Raw genomic sequence first — 22,191 nt, 5'->3', positions numbered from 1 at the left:
GCATGGAGGTGCATCAAAGGAAGCACTGCCCAGAGTTCTCTGGCTGAGAATCTGAACACTCAGGTGCTTGGTGGTGGTTATGAGACTAGAGACATCTGAGCATCCTCAGTGCTTAATGCACCTGTGGGGATCATCTGTGTAATATTAGTTGAACTAACTCAACGAAAATATGCAGATTTCTACTCTGCCTCAGGAGTCAAGGACACAAGCGTTAAGGACACAAACAGGAACAAGACAGAGTCTGTTGAAGAAATCAGAAGAAAAAAAAAAAAGCTAAGTGTCATGTGGTTTGTAATAAAATAGAGATATATTGAATAGAAGACACACAGCAAGAATGAGGGATGAACGATGATTTCTGCTGGAGATGTCATAGAAAGTGTCAATCGGTAAATGAGATTTGACCTATGTCTTGAAACACAACGAAAAGCTCACCACATTGATTAGGGTCCAAAATGCACTTAAATAAGAGGAGAAAAGGAAGGCAGGTTGGGAGGGAGAGAGGAAGGAGGGAGGGAGAAGGATCCAGCCAGAAAAGTAGAAAGTACACCAGGTACTTCAACTAGAGGGAGTGCAATCCTGGGGATTGGTTATATGGCCCTTAGAACAGCTGAGGATTAAACATGAGAACAGTGAGAGAATCTAGGGATTCATCACAGCTGGAATCCACCACCACCACCACCAAGAAAGGAGGTGGTGATCTCAGAACCCACAAACTGGAGTAGAGTTGGGCCAGGGAAATTCAGAACCAGGGTGGATCAATTTCTAACAAGGGTACAGGGAGGCAGCTTGATGTCTCTCCCCACTGTGAGATGAAAACTGAAACTCATTAGCCGTTTCCCCAGGGTCATGTATCTGGTAAGACCTGAGCGGATCTCCCTATCTCCAGAGATTTTGCCCTTAACCATCCTTAACAAATGCCTCTCAGTATTGAGGCTTCACTAAATACTTTGCTCATTATCCAATTCTCAAAGTGTTTTCACATAGTTCCTATGTTTCAAATCAAATTTCTTCCTCAACCAAATTTTCTGGGGTCTTGGTATGCTAATCCCAGACACTATACCCTACTGGCAACTTCTTGCTTTTAGGAAATAGGGCAAAAATTTATTCTTCTTGTAAAAATTTTAAAATTTGTGATACCTTGTCAGATAATTGAGTGAAAGTAGTTTTATCTTAAGTAATAGCTTAATAGTTTTATCTTATTGTGAGAATTACATTTCTGGCACCAAAAGCAGAGGTCTTACGAAATCCCAGCATCAGCGACCTTTGGGAAGAATTTAAGGATGGTGACCCCAGACTGCAAACATGGGACCTCATGTGAATCTAAAATACTTTCTATTGATGAGAGTTAAGTTGTTGCCTGCACCCCAAATCCAAACTGTTCCAAGCCCCTTTGGCAAAATAGGTGCCTCTCTTACAGGCAGTTTGTGCTTCAAGGTTTCATCTTGGTCATTACTGCTACTGCAGCTGATTTAAATATTTTAATGAATGATGCTATTGTCTCTGTGCCTGGGGGTCTTTTCAGCAGAGGTCGCAATTTGAAGGAGGAAAAAAACAGAAAAATAGCTCTAAAAAAGTCAGTGACGATGGATGACTCACTTTGGATGTGTAGCGAAACTCAAGCTTGAGGCTTCTGTGTTAATGAAGGATGTCCCCCCAAACCCTGGAGGGGTTTCAGAGGCATAGAGGTGTGTCATTGGAGGAACTAAGGCCATCTCCCAAGAGTATCATCACCACACTGTACCATCAACCAAAACTAAGGGACTGAATGGACGTGACTTCTGAAGAGCCTGTACAACAGAGTAACATTAAGGACAAAGTCATTATAAGCATCTGGCATTGAGGGTGCAGGGAAGGGGGTGGAAAGGAAAGTAAATCATTTAAACAATATTAGGAATGCTCTTATTCCACTAGAAGAGAATTTCTGTCCCAATGTGAGCATAACCGGGAAGTGTGACTTCTGTTGTCGTTCAGTCGCTCAGTTATGCCTGACTCTTTGTGGCTGACTCAGTTATGACTCTTTGTGACCCTGTGGACTGCAGAACACTGGGCTTCCTTGTCCTTCTCTGTCTCCCAGAGTTTACTCAGACTCATGTCCATTGAGTCAGTGATGCCATCCAACCACTATCCTCTGTCGCCCCCTTCTCCTCCTGTCCTCAGTCTTTCCCACCATCAGGGTCGTTTCCAGTGAGTCAGTTCTTCACATCAGCTTCAGCATCAGTCCTTCCAATGAATACTCAGGACTGATTTCCTTTAGGATTGACTGGTGTGATCTCTTTGCTGTCCAAGGGAGTCTCAAGAGTCTTCTCCAGCACCACAATTTGAAAGCATCAATTCTTCCGTACTCAGCCTTCTTCATAGTCCAACTCTCACATATGACCACTGGAAAAACCACAGCTTTGACCATACGTATCTGCAAAGTGAATTCTGTATGCTTACACTTAATAGATCCCAATTCCAACTAGTGAGAATGTCTCACCATGGAGGGAGTGATTCCAGTGTTTCAAGATGGGTACTTCTCTTGCAACATGGATCAGAAACGTGGGTCTAGTCCTGCCTCTGATGTTCTACTGAAGAACAGCAGCATGTTCCACCATGAAGGGAAAACTGTAGGTGACGAGTGATTGAGAGATGGTCCATCCGACTCCAGCACGGCAGCCTCCAAGGGATATCAGGAGATTTTGATCTTGTGTACTTTTCAATTTTCATGCTGACCTTGGACCCTTATGGTCACAAAGCCCATTCATCCACTTGACCATGCACTTTGCGGTTGTTTATCAATCACTTTCTCTGATTCAGGCAGCTAGCTGAGGATGCCCCGGCTACAGTGATGAACAGTCGGTGGTGAAAGAGATAGACAAGCAAGAGTACCCACAGTGTGACTTCAGGTAGTGGTCAGAGTTATAGAAACAGTAAGCATAATGAGAAGGTGGGGACAGGAGCTGTCATTTGGAATTGGAGACCCAGGGTCTGCGAGCACGTCTCTGAGAAAGTGACACTTCAGCAGATACCAGTGCTGTGAGGAGAGGGTGCTGGGGACAGATCCGAGCAAAGAATTCCAGAGAAAGAAGCTTCAAGTGAAGAGCTGGGCATGTTCGAGAAATAGCTCATATCACTCTTCACTAATCTGTGTGATCCCCCCAGAAAACAATGAGGTGGCAGGTGAGATGTGATTAACTCCATTTTAGAGATAAAGAGCAGGAGAGTCATGAGATTTCTCTCCGGGGTGTGGCCGAGTCCAGCAGAGGAGGCAGAGGCAGATGTGACCTGAGAAGGCACTTCCAAGCAGGGTCCGCAGACAGAGCTGACAGAAATACAGTCCAGTGGAAGCTAGGCCAGGGAACTGGAGTCTGTGGTCAAACAGGATCAGGCCATGGTCATGAACACAGTCGCCAAGACAGGTGCAAGGTCAAAGGCCAATGCCAGGAATTCATCAGAGCCAGGGAGTCCTGTGTGGACAGTCCTGCGTCGAGAATTGGTAAAGTCACCAAGATAGAGCATAAAAGGGCTTCACAAGGGGCACTAGTGGTAAAGAACCCACCTGTCAATGCAGAAGATGTAAGAGATGCAGGTTCAATCCCTGGGTTGAGAAGATTCCCTGGAGAAGAGCACGGCAACCCACTCCAGTATTCTTGCCTGGGAAATCCCCATGGACAGAGGAACCTGGCGGGCTACAGTCCGTGGGGTCGCAATGAGTCGGACATGACTGAAGTGACTCAGCATGCACACACACACGGAGCACCAAAGCTCTCTTGGGAGCCTTCTAGGAGGCTGGCTTCCTGAGATTTGCTCTTGCCAACTTGTAAATCTAGGTCCAACAGGTGATGCCATTTAAATATACGTGGAATTAATTGTTAAAATAACACTTTAAAAAGAATAATAAGGGATCATTTGAAATGGGGGAAAGGTAAACCCATGGAAACTCTTGAATGAAGTGGCGGCCATAGTCATCTGGGGCTGAGAATTGAGTCACTGGCAGCAAAAGCCAGGCTTCTACTAAGGAATTGTTGCATGAGCGGAAACAGGAACATTTCCTGGGGGCTAATTGTCCAGCTCTGATTTATTTTTTGGATCCTCACATAAGAGGTACCTTTCTCAACAGAATTTTTATAAATACACCTAGCTCAGCTTCTACTGGGAAGGTATGCTGTATTTGGTATGTATTCGTTGGCTATCATTTGGGAAAATTCCAGGTCATGGGTGGGGTGCTGGCTAGTTTTTGAGCCCCACCTTTGTCAGAATCCTGCCTATTTGTCAGCCTTCATTTCTCCCCTAAACAATTCCCAGAGCACAGCCAGACAGGGCGGCAACTTCCACTGCCATGAAGCCCTTGGGCTTGCTGTGGCCAGTGTAGACATGGAGAATCCAGGAGCCAACAAAAGAAGTATCACCCATTGCCTACACCCTGGAAATTGCCACAGAGATCCCCCGCCTTGGGGATCTGGTCTTGAACAATGCAACCAGCACGAGTCCATCACAATTAAAGTTTTCAACATTTCTGCTTCAGTTGTTTTGCTCAAAAAAACATAATCTCTTGGAGGTTAAAATGATGAAACTAGTATTTACAGAGACTCAAGGGTCTCAATCACTGGGCCTTGGAGGGCAGCTTGGGAGGGGGAAGAAGGTCAAGGGAAGGACAGGAAGTGCTTTCTGCTCTGGGAAAGTTCTGGCAGGCAACTAACAGGAGCTTTGGAAGATTTACTCTTCCACCCTCCACCCCAGCCATTATGCCGCCATATTCCCTTCTGGGCTAATCCAGAACGTGATCCAGTGAAAAGGTTTAGAAATCTCACCTCCATTTTCAGACATCTCAGCTGCTGCAAAGAACTCTAGTCTCTTCAAGACCTCCCACCAGAAATTTGTATGTTTACCTGCAAACATTTATTTCATACCAAGGTAAGATCAGCATCATTGGTCCATTGAGGTCAACATGTTGTTGCCAGAACTAATACAAATCATGTTCAAGAAAATTACATCTCTAAAAATCCATAAGGTTAGAAGGATGAGATGCTCAGATGAATTCAATTCATTTTTAATAAACATGAGTTGAGTACCTTCTATATAATACCATATATATACATAGCACATCTATGTCATCACCTCTGGGCTGGGCAGCAGGCTAGGTCCCAGCAATAATAACAACCAGTAACTTCTGTGGGAGCAGAGGTGGCTCAGATGGTAAAGAATCTGCCTGCAATGCAGGAGACCCAGGTTCAATCCCTAGGTCAGGAAGATCCCCTGGAGAAAGAAATGGCAACCCACTCCAGTATTCTTGCCTGGAGAATCCCGTGGACAGAGGAGACTTTGGCCACCTGATTCAAAGAGGTGATTCATTAGAAAAGACTCTGATGCTGGGAAAGGTTGAAGGCAGGAGGAGAAGGGGATGACAGAGGACAAGGTGGTTGGATGGCATCACCAACTAAACGGACATGAGTTTGAGCAAGCTCCAAGGAGATGTTGAAGGACAGGAAAGCCTGGCGTGCTGCAGTCCATGGGGTTGCAAAGAGTTGGACATGACTGAGTGACTCAACAGGAATAGCAACTTCTGGAAACTACAGTTTAATAATAACAAGAACAACAACTTCTGTGAAACTACAATTTGCAACTGTTGTCTCCTTGATTTATACCACAAGCCTGTGAGATTCTACTTATTAATATCACTTGATAGACAGAGGAGAGAAAGACTCAGAGACATCAAGTAACTTTCTCAAGGTCACACAGCTATTAAAACAGTAAAGCTGGGCTTGAAGTCAAGTTTTCAGATCTTCAATTGAGAGCCCCATCCTCCTCAGGAGGCTGCTGGTGTAGATATGGGGCCATCAGAGAGTTGAAAGATTAATACCTTGTTTAAATATGATGGGAAAATTTTTATTGATTCATACCAGTCTCATACAGCTCATTTTCCATCTGACTTGTAGCCCTTAAAATTGGAAATCAAAATTATCAGTATGCATTGTGATAATCACATAGACACACATGCACATACAGTTACTTACCTGTGCCAAACGCCTCCCACAGATCATCCATGTAACCTACACACAATCTTATGAAGTAAATGATCTCATCATCCTTACTTTGCACAGGTTTAAAGAAAGGAAGTAACTTGTCCAGTCACATGATCGATGAGGGTCCAAAAACAAACCCACTCCAGTATTCTTGCCTGTGAAATCCCATGGACAGAGGAGGCTGGTGAGCTACAGTCCATGGGGTCTCAAAAGAGTCGGACATGACTTAGCGACTAAACAACTAACTTGAATACACCTGCAAAGATTATAATTTCAAATAATGTTGCATTCACAGATGCCAGGGGTTCAGACTGATAAACCTTTGGGAAGCAGGGGACACAATTCAACCCATATGCTACCCGTTGCCCTTCTTCCTCACCTCATGCCGGTCTTCCTCTGTCTCACTTCATAAAAAGGTCGTCTTTCAGCTGGGAATTACAAAGTGCTCAAAGATGGTAGAAGGGAAAATCGACCCCCAGGGAAAGGATCGTGAGTGTGTCCGGAATCCAGTCTGAATCATTCCTCCTTCCTGGGATCCATCAGTCCTCACAATTTTTTTTTCAGAACTTTATGAGTTTCATATTCCAAAGCAGAGTGTACTGATGAGAAATGGAATTATATACGACTACCTCTTTGTTAAACCTGACTTTTGAAGCTTCCATCTTAAAAAAATATCCACAAAATATTTATTTTTAAGGTAATGAAAAGAGAAAAATCTTACCTTTACTCAGTACACAAGACTCCCATGGTCCTAAAAATGATTAAGCCCTGTAACCAATGTCTTTTGTGATTAACAGAGTTGTTGTCTATTCTATATCTCGTGTTTTTTTCTTGTCTGAGATTATACTAGTTAAAGTCATTGCCTGGAAAGCCAGTATCCTGATATAAATGTTTAGAAAACCATTCACTTTATCCCCTTCATGGCTATTTAAGTATCTTGAACTGATAAGTTAGTAAGAAATCGCAAAGTGTGCACAGCCCAATGTGATGTGATGTGAATACTCAGAAGTGAGTCTGAGCATTGAGTTACTCAAAATCTATACTGTCCAGGCAGAAACCTGCATTTCCAAAGTAAATTACTTGTAAGACTCAACATCTCGATGAAATATTCAAGTTTAAACCCATTTTGTATTCCCAATTTTAAATACAGATGCAAACTTAGGCTGTAGCTTCCCAGGCCATATCTGAAAGTGAGCAGGTGCATTGAATCAATCAGCTGGAGTTGGCAGACAGAAAAATAATCCTTCCATCCAAAGTCAACTGCAAAAATTCATAAATAAAAAACAGAGCTATGGAAAATCTCAGCTATACAGGAAAGTTTGTACATGTGCATTTAAAGACTTAGCTTATATTTTCCCCAGCTTGAAGATTTAAGGGTCCTGTTTTAATAGGCAAATATGTATGAACCTGACTTTCACCGAAAAACTTGTCTACAGTTTCAGAAGTTTTTAACCAGAGTTAACACTCGGGAGCAGAAAATTGTTTGCAGAGCAATGAAAGAGGAATTTGAAAATCTCGTTGAATCAGAATTAGCTGTGCTTGCAAACAGGAAGAACAGAAGGCCAGTTTCTTCTCCTACTCTTCCAGGAAGCCACTCATTCTTCCTGCACCTTGGGGCACGTCCAAATCTAAGGAAGAAGAGGGAAAACCCACACAGCAGAGGACCCCTTGTGTGGGGATCCCTCTGATCTTAATCATCAGTTTAAGATCTTTAGAAATGATCTTTAGCTGAGTTCTTTAGAAATGGCGGAAATGAAAGTTGAGAGCATCCAGCTTGAGATCTTTGGGTACCAGAGCTCCACAAGTCATGTTGAGGTCCTTTCCTTTCTGGAAGATTCTCAGCCCTTCCAATTGAAGTGACTCAAATCCTCAGAATCTCACTCTGCTCACCACACATTACTCCTCATACTCAAGGCTGTGCCCTCTGATTGTCCCAGGCCAATTCTGCCACTTTTAGCATAATAAATCTTGAGTCAACAGTAACACCTGAGCCCGCCCCTGCTAAGAGAAAGCGATATGCAAAAATAAACAATGACTTAAAGCTGGGGCAATAGGCTCACTTTCATGCAGCCAAGACACGTTAAAACCCTTTGCTCACAATCTGCTATTTTCTCACTATCTGCTAATAAACACTAACAGCAATGGCAGTCTTGCACTTTAGGGACGATTTGCCCTAGCATTTTTTTTCTAATTTTGCAGCTTTCCCCCTCTTTTTTTTTCTTTGCCTCATTTCCTCTTGACTTCTTTCTCACCCTCTTGCTTTGATGTTTGACTTAATGGTCTCATAATTTTCAGCTCAAGTCTAGAAGCACCAGTTGTGTTCATGATATCTGAGCCAGAAGGCAGTTGAGGCAGAAGGATTCAGGCCAGAAGAGGCAGGCCAAGCCAGAGAAGTCAAGGTGGGGAGAGAATGGGGAAGACCGAACACCTGGTCATGCCCCCACCTCGATCTTCCCTACTGCTCACTCCCACACCTTCCAGACGTTCTAAGGCAAGTCAACAGCTCATCGTTCTTGACAACATTTGTGTGGATGCTAAAGGGCCACGTGGTCAAAGCTATGGTTTTTCCAATCGTCATGTATGAATGTGAGACCATAAAGAAGGCTGAGCTCTGAAAAATTGATGTTATCAAATTGTAGTGCTGGAAAAGATGCTTGAGAGTTCCTTGAACTTCAAGAGATCAAACCAGTCAATCCTAAAGAAAATAAACCCTGAATATTCATTGGAAGAACTGATGCTGCAGCTCTGATACTTTGGCGACCTGATGTGAGGAAAAGATCCTGAAGCTGGGGAAGATTGAAGGCAGGAGGAGAAGGGGATAATAGAGAATGAGATGGTTGGATGACATCATCAACTCAATGGACATGAGTTTGAGCAAATTCTGGGAGATAGTGAAAAACAGGGAAGCCTAACGTGCAGCAATCCATGGGGTCACAAATAGTCGGACGTGACTGAGTGACTGAACAACAACAATAATTCAGGTCAAGGACACACCTGCCAGTCCACACAATCCCCAGCTCAACTCCATTCTCATCTCAGAAAAGCACCCCCCTCTTGCCTCCTTGTTAACTCTGTTTGCCCTTATTGAAAAGGATGTATCTGAAGGCAAACGGAGAAAGTGGAGGCAATGAAGTTTAGCACACAAAGCAGGGCATGTGACGGTTCCAACTCAGGGACCTCATCTGACCACACCCCTGCCCTAAAAGCCTCCAGAACCCCCCATCCCCAAGCAGATGGTCCCCCAGGGTTCAGTCCATGTGCTCCTGAGCTGGCCAAGCTGGCCTCTTCACGTCCTTTTCTCTTTTTTACTGTTTCAGGGGCTGAGCTTCAGACTCACCCAACACACTGGGTCCTCCAGGGCTGCTGCACTTCCTGGATGAGGAGACTCCTTGGTCCTCATTTTTTCCTTAAATAGCATTTGATCAGCTATTAGCTGGATATCTCTGCTCCAGAGAAGTTTTTTTTTTTTAAATTTTCAGCTAAACAGACACACATACACACACTTTTTTGCTAGATAGAAAATTGCAGGAGTATAGAGTTACAACTATAGTGTGAAGGTGTGTCTGTGTGTGTATGTTTATATTTCAGAGAGATGGAAGAGAGACCACACCATTCATTTTGGACTTGATCCCATGAAACAGTTGCATCTTTTTTTAATACCTCAGATTCCCTACCACATTGATAAATATTAGGTGCCTGATAGACATTGAATGAATGAATGAGCTGTCCCCACCATCTCCACCCTGGAAAAGAGGCCACTTCTGAGTTCCCATAGCATGCTCTTCTCACTTCTACCTTGTTAGTATTAGTCATTCAGTCGTGTCCGATTCTTTGTGACCCCATGAACTGTAGCCCACCAGGCTCCTCTTGTCCATGGGATTTCCCAGGTGAGAATACTGGAGCAGATAGCCAGTCCCTCCTCCAGGAGATCTTCTTGACCCAGAGATCGAGCCCTGGTCTCCTCTATTGCAGGTGGATTCTTTACCATCTGAGTCATTAAGGAAGTCACTTCCACCTTAGGGACTACCAAATCTGTCTATCTGGCTGTCTGCTCCCACATCTGTCACCCATCTAGACCATGAGGCTTTGAAGCCAGGGATGTCTTGTGGATTTCTCTGTCTTCAGCATCCCAGCCAGAGACTGGAGAAAACAGACACAAAGAAAAAACCTCAGACTACTTATTGAATCATGAGCATGTATGTGTGCAGGGCTCCAACTATGGTCTTTTGTTCTATATGTTTTTGAAATCTACTTTTACTATTTTCAAATGCATTCTTGGTTGAGAGAAGCCTGGAACATGAGTTCCTCCCAGACCTGTCTCACTGCATCCATATTCCAGAGACGGTCCCCATCAACCCCAGCCCGACCAGGTACGACTAAGCCTGCAGGAGCTGAAGATAACATACCTCTGAGGGCACCTGTGAGGGATGAGGTGAGCAGAGTCCCTGCCGCTGCCCTCGGCAGGCAATTTTTTATCTCCAAATATAATGTAATAAGATGTGATAATAAACACACCACACAGGCAAACAAATCACTCCTTCTCCCAACTGCTGTCTTGCTTGCACTGGCTGCTGTAAAGCATGAAACAAATGTTAACTCTTTTCAACTAAACCACATTTTTAAAAGCTAAGTGAGTATTAGTATTTTTTTTAAATGCTAAATGATTCTACTGGATGGAGGATATTAGCATTTTTCTCAAAATAGCCAACAGCAGATGCTTAAAAGTCTTCAGGTACATCTGAAAAAAAGAAGGAAGGGGGGAAAATAAGAGTAAAAAACAGAAGGGGCAGTGAAAACTAGATGCTTTCCTTAGAAGTCCTGGAAAAGAGCCCCATTTTAAGTCCTTTTCTATGATGGAAATAAATTACTTTGCCTCCAGTTTTGTGAACATTAAAAATATAGTCAGATCAGCTCTCATTTCCTTTTTCTCTGATGCCCCTCAAGTGCCTCTTAGGCCAAGTATACAGGATAACAGGTCATAACATTTTTTGCAAATATAGTCCAATTAGCACCAAATAGGGGAAAATGAATCAAAACTATAGAAATAGGGGAAAACAAACAGCACTCACTGCCACAATACGATGTTAGCATTATTTATTTAACCACAATTCTCCCACTGAGAGGGGCCCTGTTTTCAAAGCCTTTCTAATGAGAAAGAAGAAGCCTTTCTTTTGGCAAATCGTATCATAAAATAGCCCTGTCTACTCTGCCAACTAAACCCAGAACTCAATGAGCTTCCCTGTTCATTGTACCCGGTTTTAAGACTAAGAACAAAGAAAGTGACCAGACTTATTCTTTTTTTAATTTTTTATTTTATGTCAGAGTATAGCCAGTTAGAGGAGGAGACAGTTAGATAGCATCACTGACTCAATGCATGTGAATCTTGAGCAAACTCTGGAAGATAGTGGACGACAGAGGAGCCTGGCATGCTGCAGTCCATGGGGTCTCAAAGAGCTGGACACAACTGAGTGGCTGAACAACAGCAACAGAGCTGAATGACAATGGTGTGATAGTTTCAGATGGACCGCAAAGCGACTCAGCCATACACACACATGCGTCCTTTCTCCCATCCGGGCAACCAGACTTATTTTTGACAAGAAGCAGGCTAAGGTGATTTTTTTTTTCAAGATCACATAAAATCAAGTTGTCTGGTCCAGGGCTTCTCCACTACAGTAGTATCTGCTACTATCAAAGTGTTAAAGGTTTTGTTAAATGAAGCTTCCAGCTCTTAAATCCTGAGTGTCAATTTGATGCCACAAAGACTGTAGGGCTGAGAGCCATAGAAATATTTCCTACTCAGGATCCAATATGCATAGATACATGTGTATGTATAATTGAATCACCTTGCTCTATGCCTGAAACTAATACAACATGGTTAACCAATTATACACCAATATAAAATAAAACCAAAAAAATGAAAATAAAACACCCAACATGCAATTCAGTCTGGAGACTAAAACAATGCCCAGGACCAAAGGGGGCCCTGTTATTTTTTAATTTATTTATTTTTGGCCATGCCAACACAGGTGGGATCTTAGTTCCCCAACCAGGAATGGAACCCACACTCCCTACATTTGAAGCGCAGAGTGTTAGCCACTGGACTGCCAGGAAAGTCCTCAAAGGGAGCCCTCTGTATGTTTCACACCCCTCCTTCCATCAAACCCACAGTGTACTCCAATAGACCATCAGCTCTTCTGTTGAATCTAGGCGCCAAAATCACGGTTGCCATTTCAGTTTGGGTCTAAATACATCCATCAAAACATGCTCCGAGTTACCTTACAAATACAGCAAGAGGACTGCATATGAATGAATGAACTCACAGTCCAGGGTATCTCCATGAAGGTCGCCCAGCCTCGACCTCTCCAAGACATGGATCATGGGCCCCAAAGAGTTCTTCTGACTCTTCCTCCTCGAGCTCCTCCTTCCATGGGCTCTGCTGCAGTGTCATGAAGATTTCTCTGTGTGCTGGGAATCCCGCACATCTCGTGGGATTGCCCACGTTCTTGTCCTGAGCCCTTGGCGCTGACATGCTCTTACCCTTGGGTCAGGGTCCCGAGTGTGTTCTGCAGGATATCCGGGATCATTTGTATCCATCAATCCAAGTTCCCTTCCAGTGCTGTGTTTTCAGCAGTTATTTTCTCTGGAGGGTTCTCTCTCCATGGGTCTATGAACGTCTGCATGAGGATTCACTGTTAACCAAGGGATGGCCCTGTCTCTCATGTCACAGTCTTTGCCCTGTCCTTCACCTCAAGTTGCTGCTACAAGCGGAGGAAAATCCTAAGGACTTTCTGTGCGGAAAGATTATTGGGGCTCAAGTTTGAGAATAAAGGGGTCATGTCCTCTCCTATCTCTCATTTCAAACCACACGGAACATGGCATAGAGACCCTGCCACTGGCCGGCTGAGAACCTTAACTATTCCCCCACCTGCCTGCTTAAAGAGTGAGCATGGGCCCCGGCTCCATACAGGTATCATGTTCCAACAGAACAAGGGTCTAGCCAAATGCCTTGTTCTACATTCCCCCACCAGTGTCTTGGGAGACCCCTGACTGGAAAGGTAGACAAAAGAGACCAAAGACAATCTAGAACCTCGGTCAAGCTGATGAAGGTACCCACATATTTGCTCTTCAAAGGCATGCAGCTCCCATGTAGAGGCATATGAGCCCAGACCCCAGACTCTCGTCAGTCCCAATTTCCCATCTCTTAATTCCCTCCCTCTCCTGTTGTGCAAAAACCCTGAATAAATGCCAGCTTCCTTGATAGAAATGCACTTTCCATCTTGTCCATTTAGGAGCATTTTTCTACTTCAGTCTACACCAAGATTACCCCACCATCTCCATGCTTCCACCACACCATGTACATGCCCAAGACTGTCCTACTGACCAACTGGCCTGTCCATTTCCCACACTGGCATGTGGATTTCTTGTGTTCCGTGTATGTGTGTAAATTTCCTGTGTTCACTCTTTCTCTTCCCTCCCCACCCTCGTTTTTTTCTTTCCTTCAATTACTCATTAAGTACAATTAGATTACTACCCTACAGCTTGCTAGGCACTGTTTGGGGCATTAGAGACAGAGTAAAGACAAGGGCAGATGGACTCTGCCCTCACGGAGCTAATATTTACATATCAGCTGAAGGAGAGTCGAAGAGAGGGAGGCATGGTGAAAAGAGACTGAGCTATGGACTCAGGAAAAAAAAGTGCAAATGCAATTCCTCATTCGACAATTTACTAAAAGCAACACTGAGGCAAATTGGGTGACATCATTCATTCTCAGCTTCCTGATTAACTAAAAATGATTGTGCCTAGTCTGTAGGGTTATGAAGATTGAACTGAATAATGCTTGCAAAGCAACTGGCACATAGTAGGTCATCAGAAGATGTAACCATTATATAAGGACCTGTATTATAGCACAGGGAACTCTGCTCAATATTCAATAAAGAGCTAAATAGGAAAAGAATTTTAAAAAGAATAGATACATGTATATGGATAACTGAATCACTTTGCTATACACCTGAAACAAACACAACATTGTTAATCAACTATTTGCCAATATAATTTTTTTAATTAAAATAAGAAAATAAATAAATGTGACCATTTTTATCATTGTGCCCGTTGTCTTAAGTACTGGTATCAAAACATGACTTGTAAACATGTCCCAATATATGTCTCAGTTCAGTTCAGTCGCTCAGTCGTATCCGACTCTTTGCGACCCCATGAATTGCAGTACGCTAGGCCTCTCTGTTCATCACCAACTCCCAGAGTCTACCCAAACCCATATCCATCAAGTCAGTGATGCCATCCAACCATCTCATCCTCTGTCGTCCCCTTCTCCTCCTGCCCCCAATCCTTCCCAGCATTAGGGTCTTTTCTAATGAGTCAACTCTTCGCATGAGGTGGCCAAAGTATTGGAGTTTCAGCTTCAGCATCAGTCCTTCCAATGAAGAATATATATGTCTATATATTCATAAATCATGATATAAATGTGTAAATATTAGCAAGCATGTTTTAACAAAATTCAGTTTCTACTTTTATTTTTAGATGACAATAAACAGAAATAAAGTTCTAGTATGTTTTCCCACACCACAATAAATCATTTTGAGTAACCCAAACACCCACTTTGAAGATCAGTAGTAGAAAATGTGAGTTTTCAGGGAATTTATGAGGGCAACTTCAGAGAAAAAAATATCTTCAAAAATCCCATGCTGTTTATAACTCTCTTAGGAGTATCTTGTTAATAAAGCGTTAAGTATTAGTCACACAGTCACGTCCAACTCTTTGCAACCACATGGACTGTAGTCCACCAGGCTCCTCTGTCCATGGGATTCTCCAGGCAAGAATTTTGGAATAAGGTTGCCGTTTTCCTTCTGCAGGGGATCTTCCCGACCCAAGGTTCAAACCCTGGTCTCCTGCATTACAGGCAGATTTTTCACCATCTGAGCCACCTAGCAGGTGTGTCAAGTGAATGGTAACATCATTTATTACAGCACTTGTCAATGTCTGCTGCTGCTGCTGCTGCTGCTAAGTCGCTTCAGTCGTGTCCAACTCTGTGCGACACCATAGACGGCAGCCCACCAGGCTCTGCCGTCCCTGGGATTCTCCAGGCAAGAACACTGGAGTGGGTTGCCATTTCCTTCTCCAGTGCATGAAACAGAAAAGGGAAAGTGAAGTCGCTCAGTCGTGTCCGACTCTTGGCAACCCCATGGACTGCAGCCCACCAGGCTCCTCCATCCATGGGATTCTCCAGGCAAGAGTACTGGAATGGGGTGCCACTGCCTTCTCTGTCAATGTCTACTGAAGAGCAAATTGTGAACAGCATGTGCCCCAGAAATTGCACTGTTAGAGCATTCACCTTGGAAAAGAGATTACTCATTGTTCTTTTGCATGTCTTGAACCTTGTTGATGGTCTTGTGATATGTATATGCATTATTGTTGGTATACTGTATTATATATGTATATATATAATCATACATATTCATATGCATTATTTGTGGCATACTATATTATATATGTATATGATTCATATAATATATGTATATATTATGTAATATGCATATTGTACACATTATAGCATGTAACATTATAATGTGTATGATAAATGCATACAAGGATTTTAAATGAAACCAATTATATTGAAAACACTTATGAATGTTTAACACACACAATTTTGAGATTATACGTACTCTTTCTTAACTCGCTAAGCTAAAAGTCTAGCAATATTCTTACAGTCACTGTACATTTGAAGTACTGATGCTACTCAACTGTATTTTGAGGCACCTTCACCAACTGCAATGTGATCTGAAGCCGGGGTGCCCATTCTGAGACGAAGCCGCAGCACCACCGAAGCTACTAGAGTTTGTTGTCTGCATTCAGAAAGGAAGGGCTAAATTTCAGGTAAATGTCAGTAAAAATGAAAATTAACTTTTTTTCTCATTCAGGTCTGAGACCCCTAAATTCTATAATGCCACTCTGCAGCAGCTCTCCCCAACATGTTTACAAGGAAACACAGTCAAGGAAGTGCATTCCAGCACTGTTCGTGACAGTTAAAAATCAAAAATAAGCTGCCTATTAGTTATTGGGGAAAAAATGTGCTTCTTAAGGATTTATATTCAATAGCACATTAAAGCATGAACTAAAAGATTCACAGAAAATACTGGATAATGGTTTTCTTTGGAGAAGGAGAGAGGAAAATGGGGTAATTGTGGGAAAAAAGTGAGGTGAACTTGTACTTATACGTATTCCAGACAGAAAGGCAGATAGAGAGACAGAGAGAGTGAAGGAGGGAGGGAGAGGGAAGGGATACATAGAATTCTAGACGTTTGGTGTATTGTACCATTTTCAAAATATGAAATATATGCAGTATGTGTGCATATGTATATGTAAAGATATACACATACATATATGTGTGTGTGTGCATATCTTTACATATATATTAATAGGTAGATGTACAGATATTCCTGTTCATCAAGAGGTCCAAGGAGATTGTCTTTATGGTAATAATGTTAAGACCGTATTTTAATAATAACCTAGATCTCTTTAAATTTCAAAGTCATGAAGAAAGAAAAGAAAATGAAAACTAAAAGCCCAGAGTTCTTTGTTCACCATCCAGTTTCTTGATAAGACCAACATCAGTTTTGGAAGAACATTAGAAGCCACAATTATCAGCACCAATATTTAGTAAGGTTCATTTTTCTAACTCTACGATTAGTTGCACCTTTCATTAAAATATGTTGCTTGATGGCAGGATGTGAATATTTGAATTAGGAAGAAAATAAAAGACTTCCATATACAGTGATGCCTCAGAAAAGGGCAGGTTCAAATTTTATTAAGAATATACTTGTCACTTTGTAAACGGCATCATCCCCGGAAAATGACGCGGTGAGCCCCCTGGTCCATCGCAGCTGCCGCCATGCAAGGCAGTGCCTCTCTGTGACTTGTTCTCATTACTTTGTTTCGAAGTAGAATTTGGTGCCTGCTGTTGCAAAAGTTGATCACCAATGTCTCAGAAAGCACACAAGATAACGCAGGTGAGGGAGAAAGCTTTGGAATGAAACAACGTGGGGAGATTATGTAAAAGCTATTTCCAGTCATGAAAATAAAATCAGTCTGAATAAGGAGCCGGCTCTGGATGGAGCGTTTCATGCAGTGCACATGTGCTGGTTTTAAGATGTTCACTAGGCTCTAAAATCATTACAGTAACCAGCTGTGCCAGCCTTTTGCAATGTGCAGTTTCACAAAATTGCATTGTTGGAGGAGAGCTTAACTTTCAGATGCTCCTTGTATGCCTCTAACCCTTGAATTAAGTCAATGATGATGGTGAGAACAGCAACAACTAAAGATTACAATGGACCATTGTAAGCAGGCACTGTTTAAGCATCCTCCATTTTTCCTATGAACTGTATCTCTACTTGCATATCTGCACTGACAGGGAGCTCATTACCTACTGAAAGTGAAAATGAAGTCACTCAGTCATGTCCAGCTCTTTGCGACCCCATGGACTGTAGCCTACCAGGCTTCTCTGACCATGAGATTTTCCAGGCAAGAGTGCCAGAGTGGGTTGCCATTTCCTTCTCCAGGGGATCTTTCTGACCCAGGGATAGAACCCGGGTCTCCCACATTACAGGCAGACGCTTTACTCTCCAAGCCACCAGGGAAGTCCTCTTACCTCCTAATGAAGTCTATTCATTTTTGGAGAGCCCTAATTGGACAGCTTTATATCAAGCTGAATTCGGAGAAGGCAATGGCACCCCACTCCAGTACTCTTGCCTGGAAAATCCCGTGGACGGAGGAGCCTGGTAGGCTACAGTCCATGGGGTCGCTAAGAGTCGGACACAACTGAGCAACTTCACTTTCACTTTTCCCTTTCATGCACTGGAGAAGGAAATGGTAACCCACTCCAGTGTTCTTGCCTGGAGAATCCTAGGGACGGCGGAGCCTGATGGGCTGCTGTCTATAGGGTCGCACAGAGTCGGACATGACTGAAGCGACTTAGCAGCAGCAGCAGCAGCAGCATATCAAGCTGAAAACAGTACCCCTTGGATTCTACCCACTGGCTGCAATTCTATCCCTAAAAACGGAAGCCCTCCCTTTCTGATCCTTCCTCGTATATCCGAGGGCAGCTCTCGTGTCTTCTGAAAGGCTCCCTTCTACACTAACTGTCCCAAGGAACCGTCCTATGGGTTGAACCAACTCCCATGTAAGTCCTATTACTATCTCCATGATTCTTCAGTAAATGTCAATGGCCAACACATCATTTAAAATACTCACAGTGGGGGATTCCCTGGTGGCCCAGTGGCTAAGACTGTGCTTCCAATGCAGGGGGCACTGCTTCAGTCTCTAGCTGGGGAAATAAAACCCCACATGACTCATGCCATGGCCAAAAAATAAAATAAAATGTCCACAGTGCAATAATATTGATGTGTTCTGGTCAGCAGGACCATTACTTCCCTGTTTAAGAAATGACTCACACCCATGCAATCTGACCTCTGTTTTATATTCTTGCAAACTCTGGAATTTTCCCCGAAGAAGTAGAGGGCGTGTGAAAGAAAATGACGGGGAGGGACACTGGGACTTGCTCTTAGAGCCTGAAGGATGCCCGCTGACTTGTCTGGACACTGTCTGTCCTAGAGGAACGGGGTTCCGCTGACTTCTATAACTCGAGTGTAACAGCATTACTGAATCTTGAAAAGGGGGCAAAGGTGGCCTCAGAACTTCAGAATGGGCAGCAAAGAGACCGCGTGAGCCATTAGTCAGAATAGTGGTCTATATCACTCAGTCATGTCTGACTCTGTGACCCCACGACTACACCCTGCCTACCAGGCTCCTCTGTCCTTGGCGTTTTCTGTGCAAGAACACTGGAGTGGGTTGCCATTTCCTTCTCCAGGGGATCTTCCTGACCCAGGGGGATCCGGCATCTCCTGCATTGCAGGAGGATTTTTTTACCTCCTGAGCCATCGAGGCAGCCTGGACCATTGTGAAAATCAGTTTAAAACAAGGCGTGCATAGGCCAGGTTCATGAGAGGAGGACTAGAAACTTCTTACAATCCGGGGTGCATCCGAATAACCTTGGAAGTGTGCTCGAAATATCCATCACCAGACTCTCTAAACGGGGCCAGAGCATGTGTATCTTGAGATCCCAGGCTCCTGAGACACAGTGAGGAAAAACTGACAGGATCTCATGGTGAAAGAAGTTCATTGGTAAAGCAGGGGGAGCTTGCAAATGAATTCAGTACATCTATCGCTGGAAACTGGACGGAAACGTTGTTAACACAAGGAATAAGGGGCCACAGGGGGAAAAATAGAATCGGGGGGGAAAGAAAATTATTTTTCTTTTTCCATGCTGGGTTTGCATGGTCTGTGGGATTCCCATGTAGAGATACCCAGCAGATGCTTAGGAAACAAAGCTAGGACTCAGCCTCGTGAGATCTACTGGGAGGCAAATTTCTTTCAAATCTATGTAATCCAGCCTCTTATTTATTTATTTTTTGTATTTAAATTCAAAACAGCATCTTTGAACTATTTACATCCAAATGCTCAATTGGGATGAAGGTTTAAAAAAAAAGAGCACCTGTTTAAGCCAGATGCTAAAAGGACAAATATAAACTCACTTTTGAGTTTAAACTTTTAAATAACTTTCTAAAAAAAAAAAAAAATTGCCTTCAAGGAATTCAAGTCCTCTCACCCAACAGGCAGTCTGTCAGAGTGGATATTGAAATATCAATGTGTTTTTTCACAGGTGCTGAAAAATAAATACAAGTCATGAAAAAAGTAATGAATCAACTTGAAAACCCAGTGGGACGGTAACCTCCTGGAGTAATAATAGCACACTCTCTGTCAGGGCGGATGGCGAGTTAGAAAGGTATTTCTCCCAACTTTGTTTCCGTGAAAAGCCTAGAAGTACTCCATAATAAGGGCTGCTGGCAGGATCCTGACAATCTTTAAAAATATCTACCCTCTGAAAGAGCTTGTCACACCAGAGTTATCTCCTGTACAGACAGCGGTTGAGAGCACGGATGGGCGCAGACTATATGGAGAAAAAGCCCAGAGTAGTTCAGAGGGAAGTGATGTTAGGTGGGAGAAGACTCTCAGCTCGGCTGAGGCCGACCTCCCCACCAAGGGGCTAATGAGTCCAACTTTCATTTCACTTCTAAACGGTCCACGAAACCTCCTCTACCGCCCCCCACCCCCGGCCCGCTCCACCCCCGCCATCCCCTGAACTTCTATGATTTAGAGACAGGAGAGATTTGGGCTTTACACTCTCATGCATTTTGAGGAAAGATGCCAGGGGACGTCTCTAGATGGGACAAGTGACATCCTTGTTTTGGAAGTTGCCTGAAATTTGTCACTTCCTTCTTCAAGGAGGCACCTTAGTGACCTTGAGTTCCTGTGGGCTTTGCCGGCCCAGGGGCTGCATCCGGTCTATGGGATTATAGGGGATGGAGACAGTGGGATTGCACCTTGTTAATCTTCGTATCCATGGCAGCCAGGGCCAAGCCTGGCACACAGGAGTTGCTCAGTAACTGTCTGTGGCATGAATGAATGAGATGAATGAATGAATGAATGAGCTGCCTTAGGAAATATGCCCAGTATGTAAAAGGGCTAGGATCTCAGGAAGGATTGAGCTCGGATGAGGCACATTCTGAGATAAATGAAATGAGCTGGACCATCACTGGTTCCAGGGACCAGCTAAGGAAGGAAGTTAGGAAAGAGGACCTGGGAACTGAGACTGCCCGAGACTTTGACATTGCCCAGGGCTGCTATTTTGCACCCTTGTCTGATTCCCTTTGTTGACAAGCACTAATTTACAGTCAACATGAACATACACTTACATATATTTTTAAATCAGCCTGTGTTGGTTCGGCTTTTAAAAGGGCATCAAACTGGCAGCTTTGGATATAATTTCCTGCAGTTTCTTACTGCAGTAATTCTGAACACAGAAAAATAATGGTAAACATGATAAACATTCTAGAGCCTCAAATTTTTTGACCCAGATGGTGTGATAAGGGCTTGACACAGTTTTTACTTAGTACTCACCACCACCCTCTAAAGGCAGGACTGTCAAAGTTACCAGTTTACTGATGAGAAATCAGAGGCTCAGAAGGATGGAAAACAAAAGCTCACCAAATCATCACTTAAAAGGAGGCTTGATAATCAGCCCTGTGTAAATATCTGGCAAGAGCAAGCCTGGGTGTGTAACTCAGGGGACAAGACTAAAGATTGACATTCCTGGTCTGCCCTGTTTAACCACTGCTGAGAAATCGAGCCCACCTGCCCGAGAATAAGGGGAAAGACACTGTGCCCACCTTCAATGGTCCTCTGAGACAGACATGGAAGATGCAACTAAACCAAGGAGCTAGGAGCTCACTCTCATTTTATTGTCAGGACCTCACTGCTGCCTCCTCTCCTCCATCAGCCGCGTAAGAGGTAGAGGCATCAGGACTGCCCTGACTCAGTATTTTTAGCTGTAAAATGGGAATGCTTGCTAACAGCATCTCTTTCCCAGGGATTCTGTGAGTAATCATGGGATTAATACAGATAAAGTACTTCACATGGTACAGAGCAGATTATAGACCGGGGAGAGGCCAGCTAGTCCCAGTCTTCCCACTCGTCTCACTGTTTTCTAGTTTTCAAGAGACTGCAACACTCAGAAAAGAAGTGGATCCAAAGTCATGGGCACATAGAGGTGGCAGGACAGGTTTTGGAAGGTGTGGTCTCTGTATTTGAGGCACATCATGCAGAATCAGAGATGGAAGGGCCTCAAAGTGGCTCATCTTGGAAATGAGAGTTTTGCACACGCCCTGTGTGCTCGCTGACTCTGACTTTGAGACTAAGAAAAGGGGGCATCCTGGGTGCACAGCGCCCCTTTCCATGAACCCACCAGACCCATCCCTTAATATGGGGTGAGCTAAAAACCAGGTTTTGCAGTCTTGGCTGGATGGACATCCTCCATTAAGGTGTACACTTTTCCAGTCCCCAGGGTTCTCAGCTGTGAAATTTACTGCAATAGATAATGCAGGGTCATTGGGAGAATAAATGAGCTCATGTATGTATAGAACTCTTATGTTGATGGTAGTAACATGCTAATCCTTAATCAGAAACAGGTCATGTCACCATTTCTACTGTGTTTATTCTTACCATTAGTATAGAAGATGTTTTACACTGAGGAGCTCAACATGTGTATAATCTGTAAATGAGA

The sequence above is a fragment of the Giraffa tippelskirchi genome, chromosome 12 (assembly GCF_054371585.1).
Source record: "Giraffa tippelskirchi isolate mGirTip1 chromosome 12, T2T-mGirTip1v1.2.pri, whole genome shotgun sequence".
Taxonomy (NCBI): domain Eukaryota; kingdom Metazoa; phylum Chordata; class Mammalia; order Artiodactyla; family Giraffidae; genus Giraffa; species Giraffa tippelskirchi.
The sequence above is the reverse complement of the archived record's forward strand: the minus strand, read 5'-3'. Positions refer to the sequence as shown.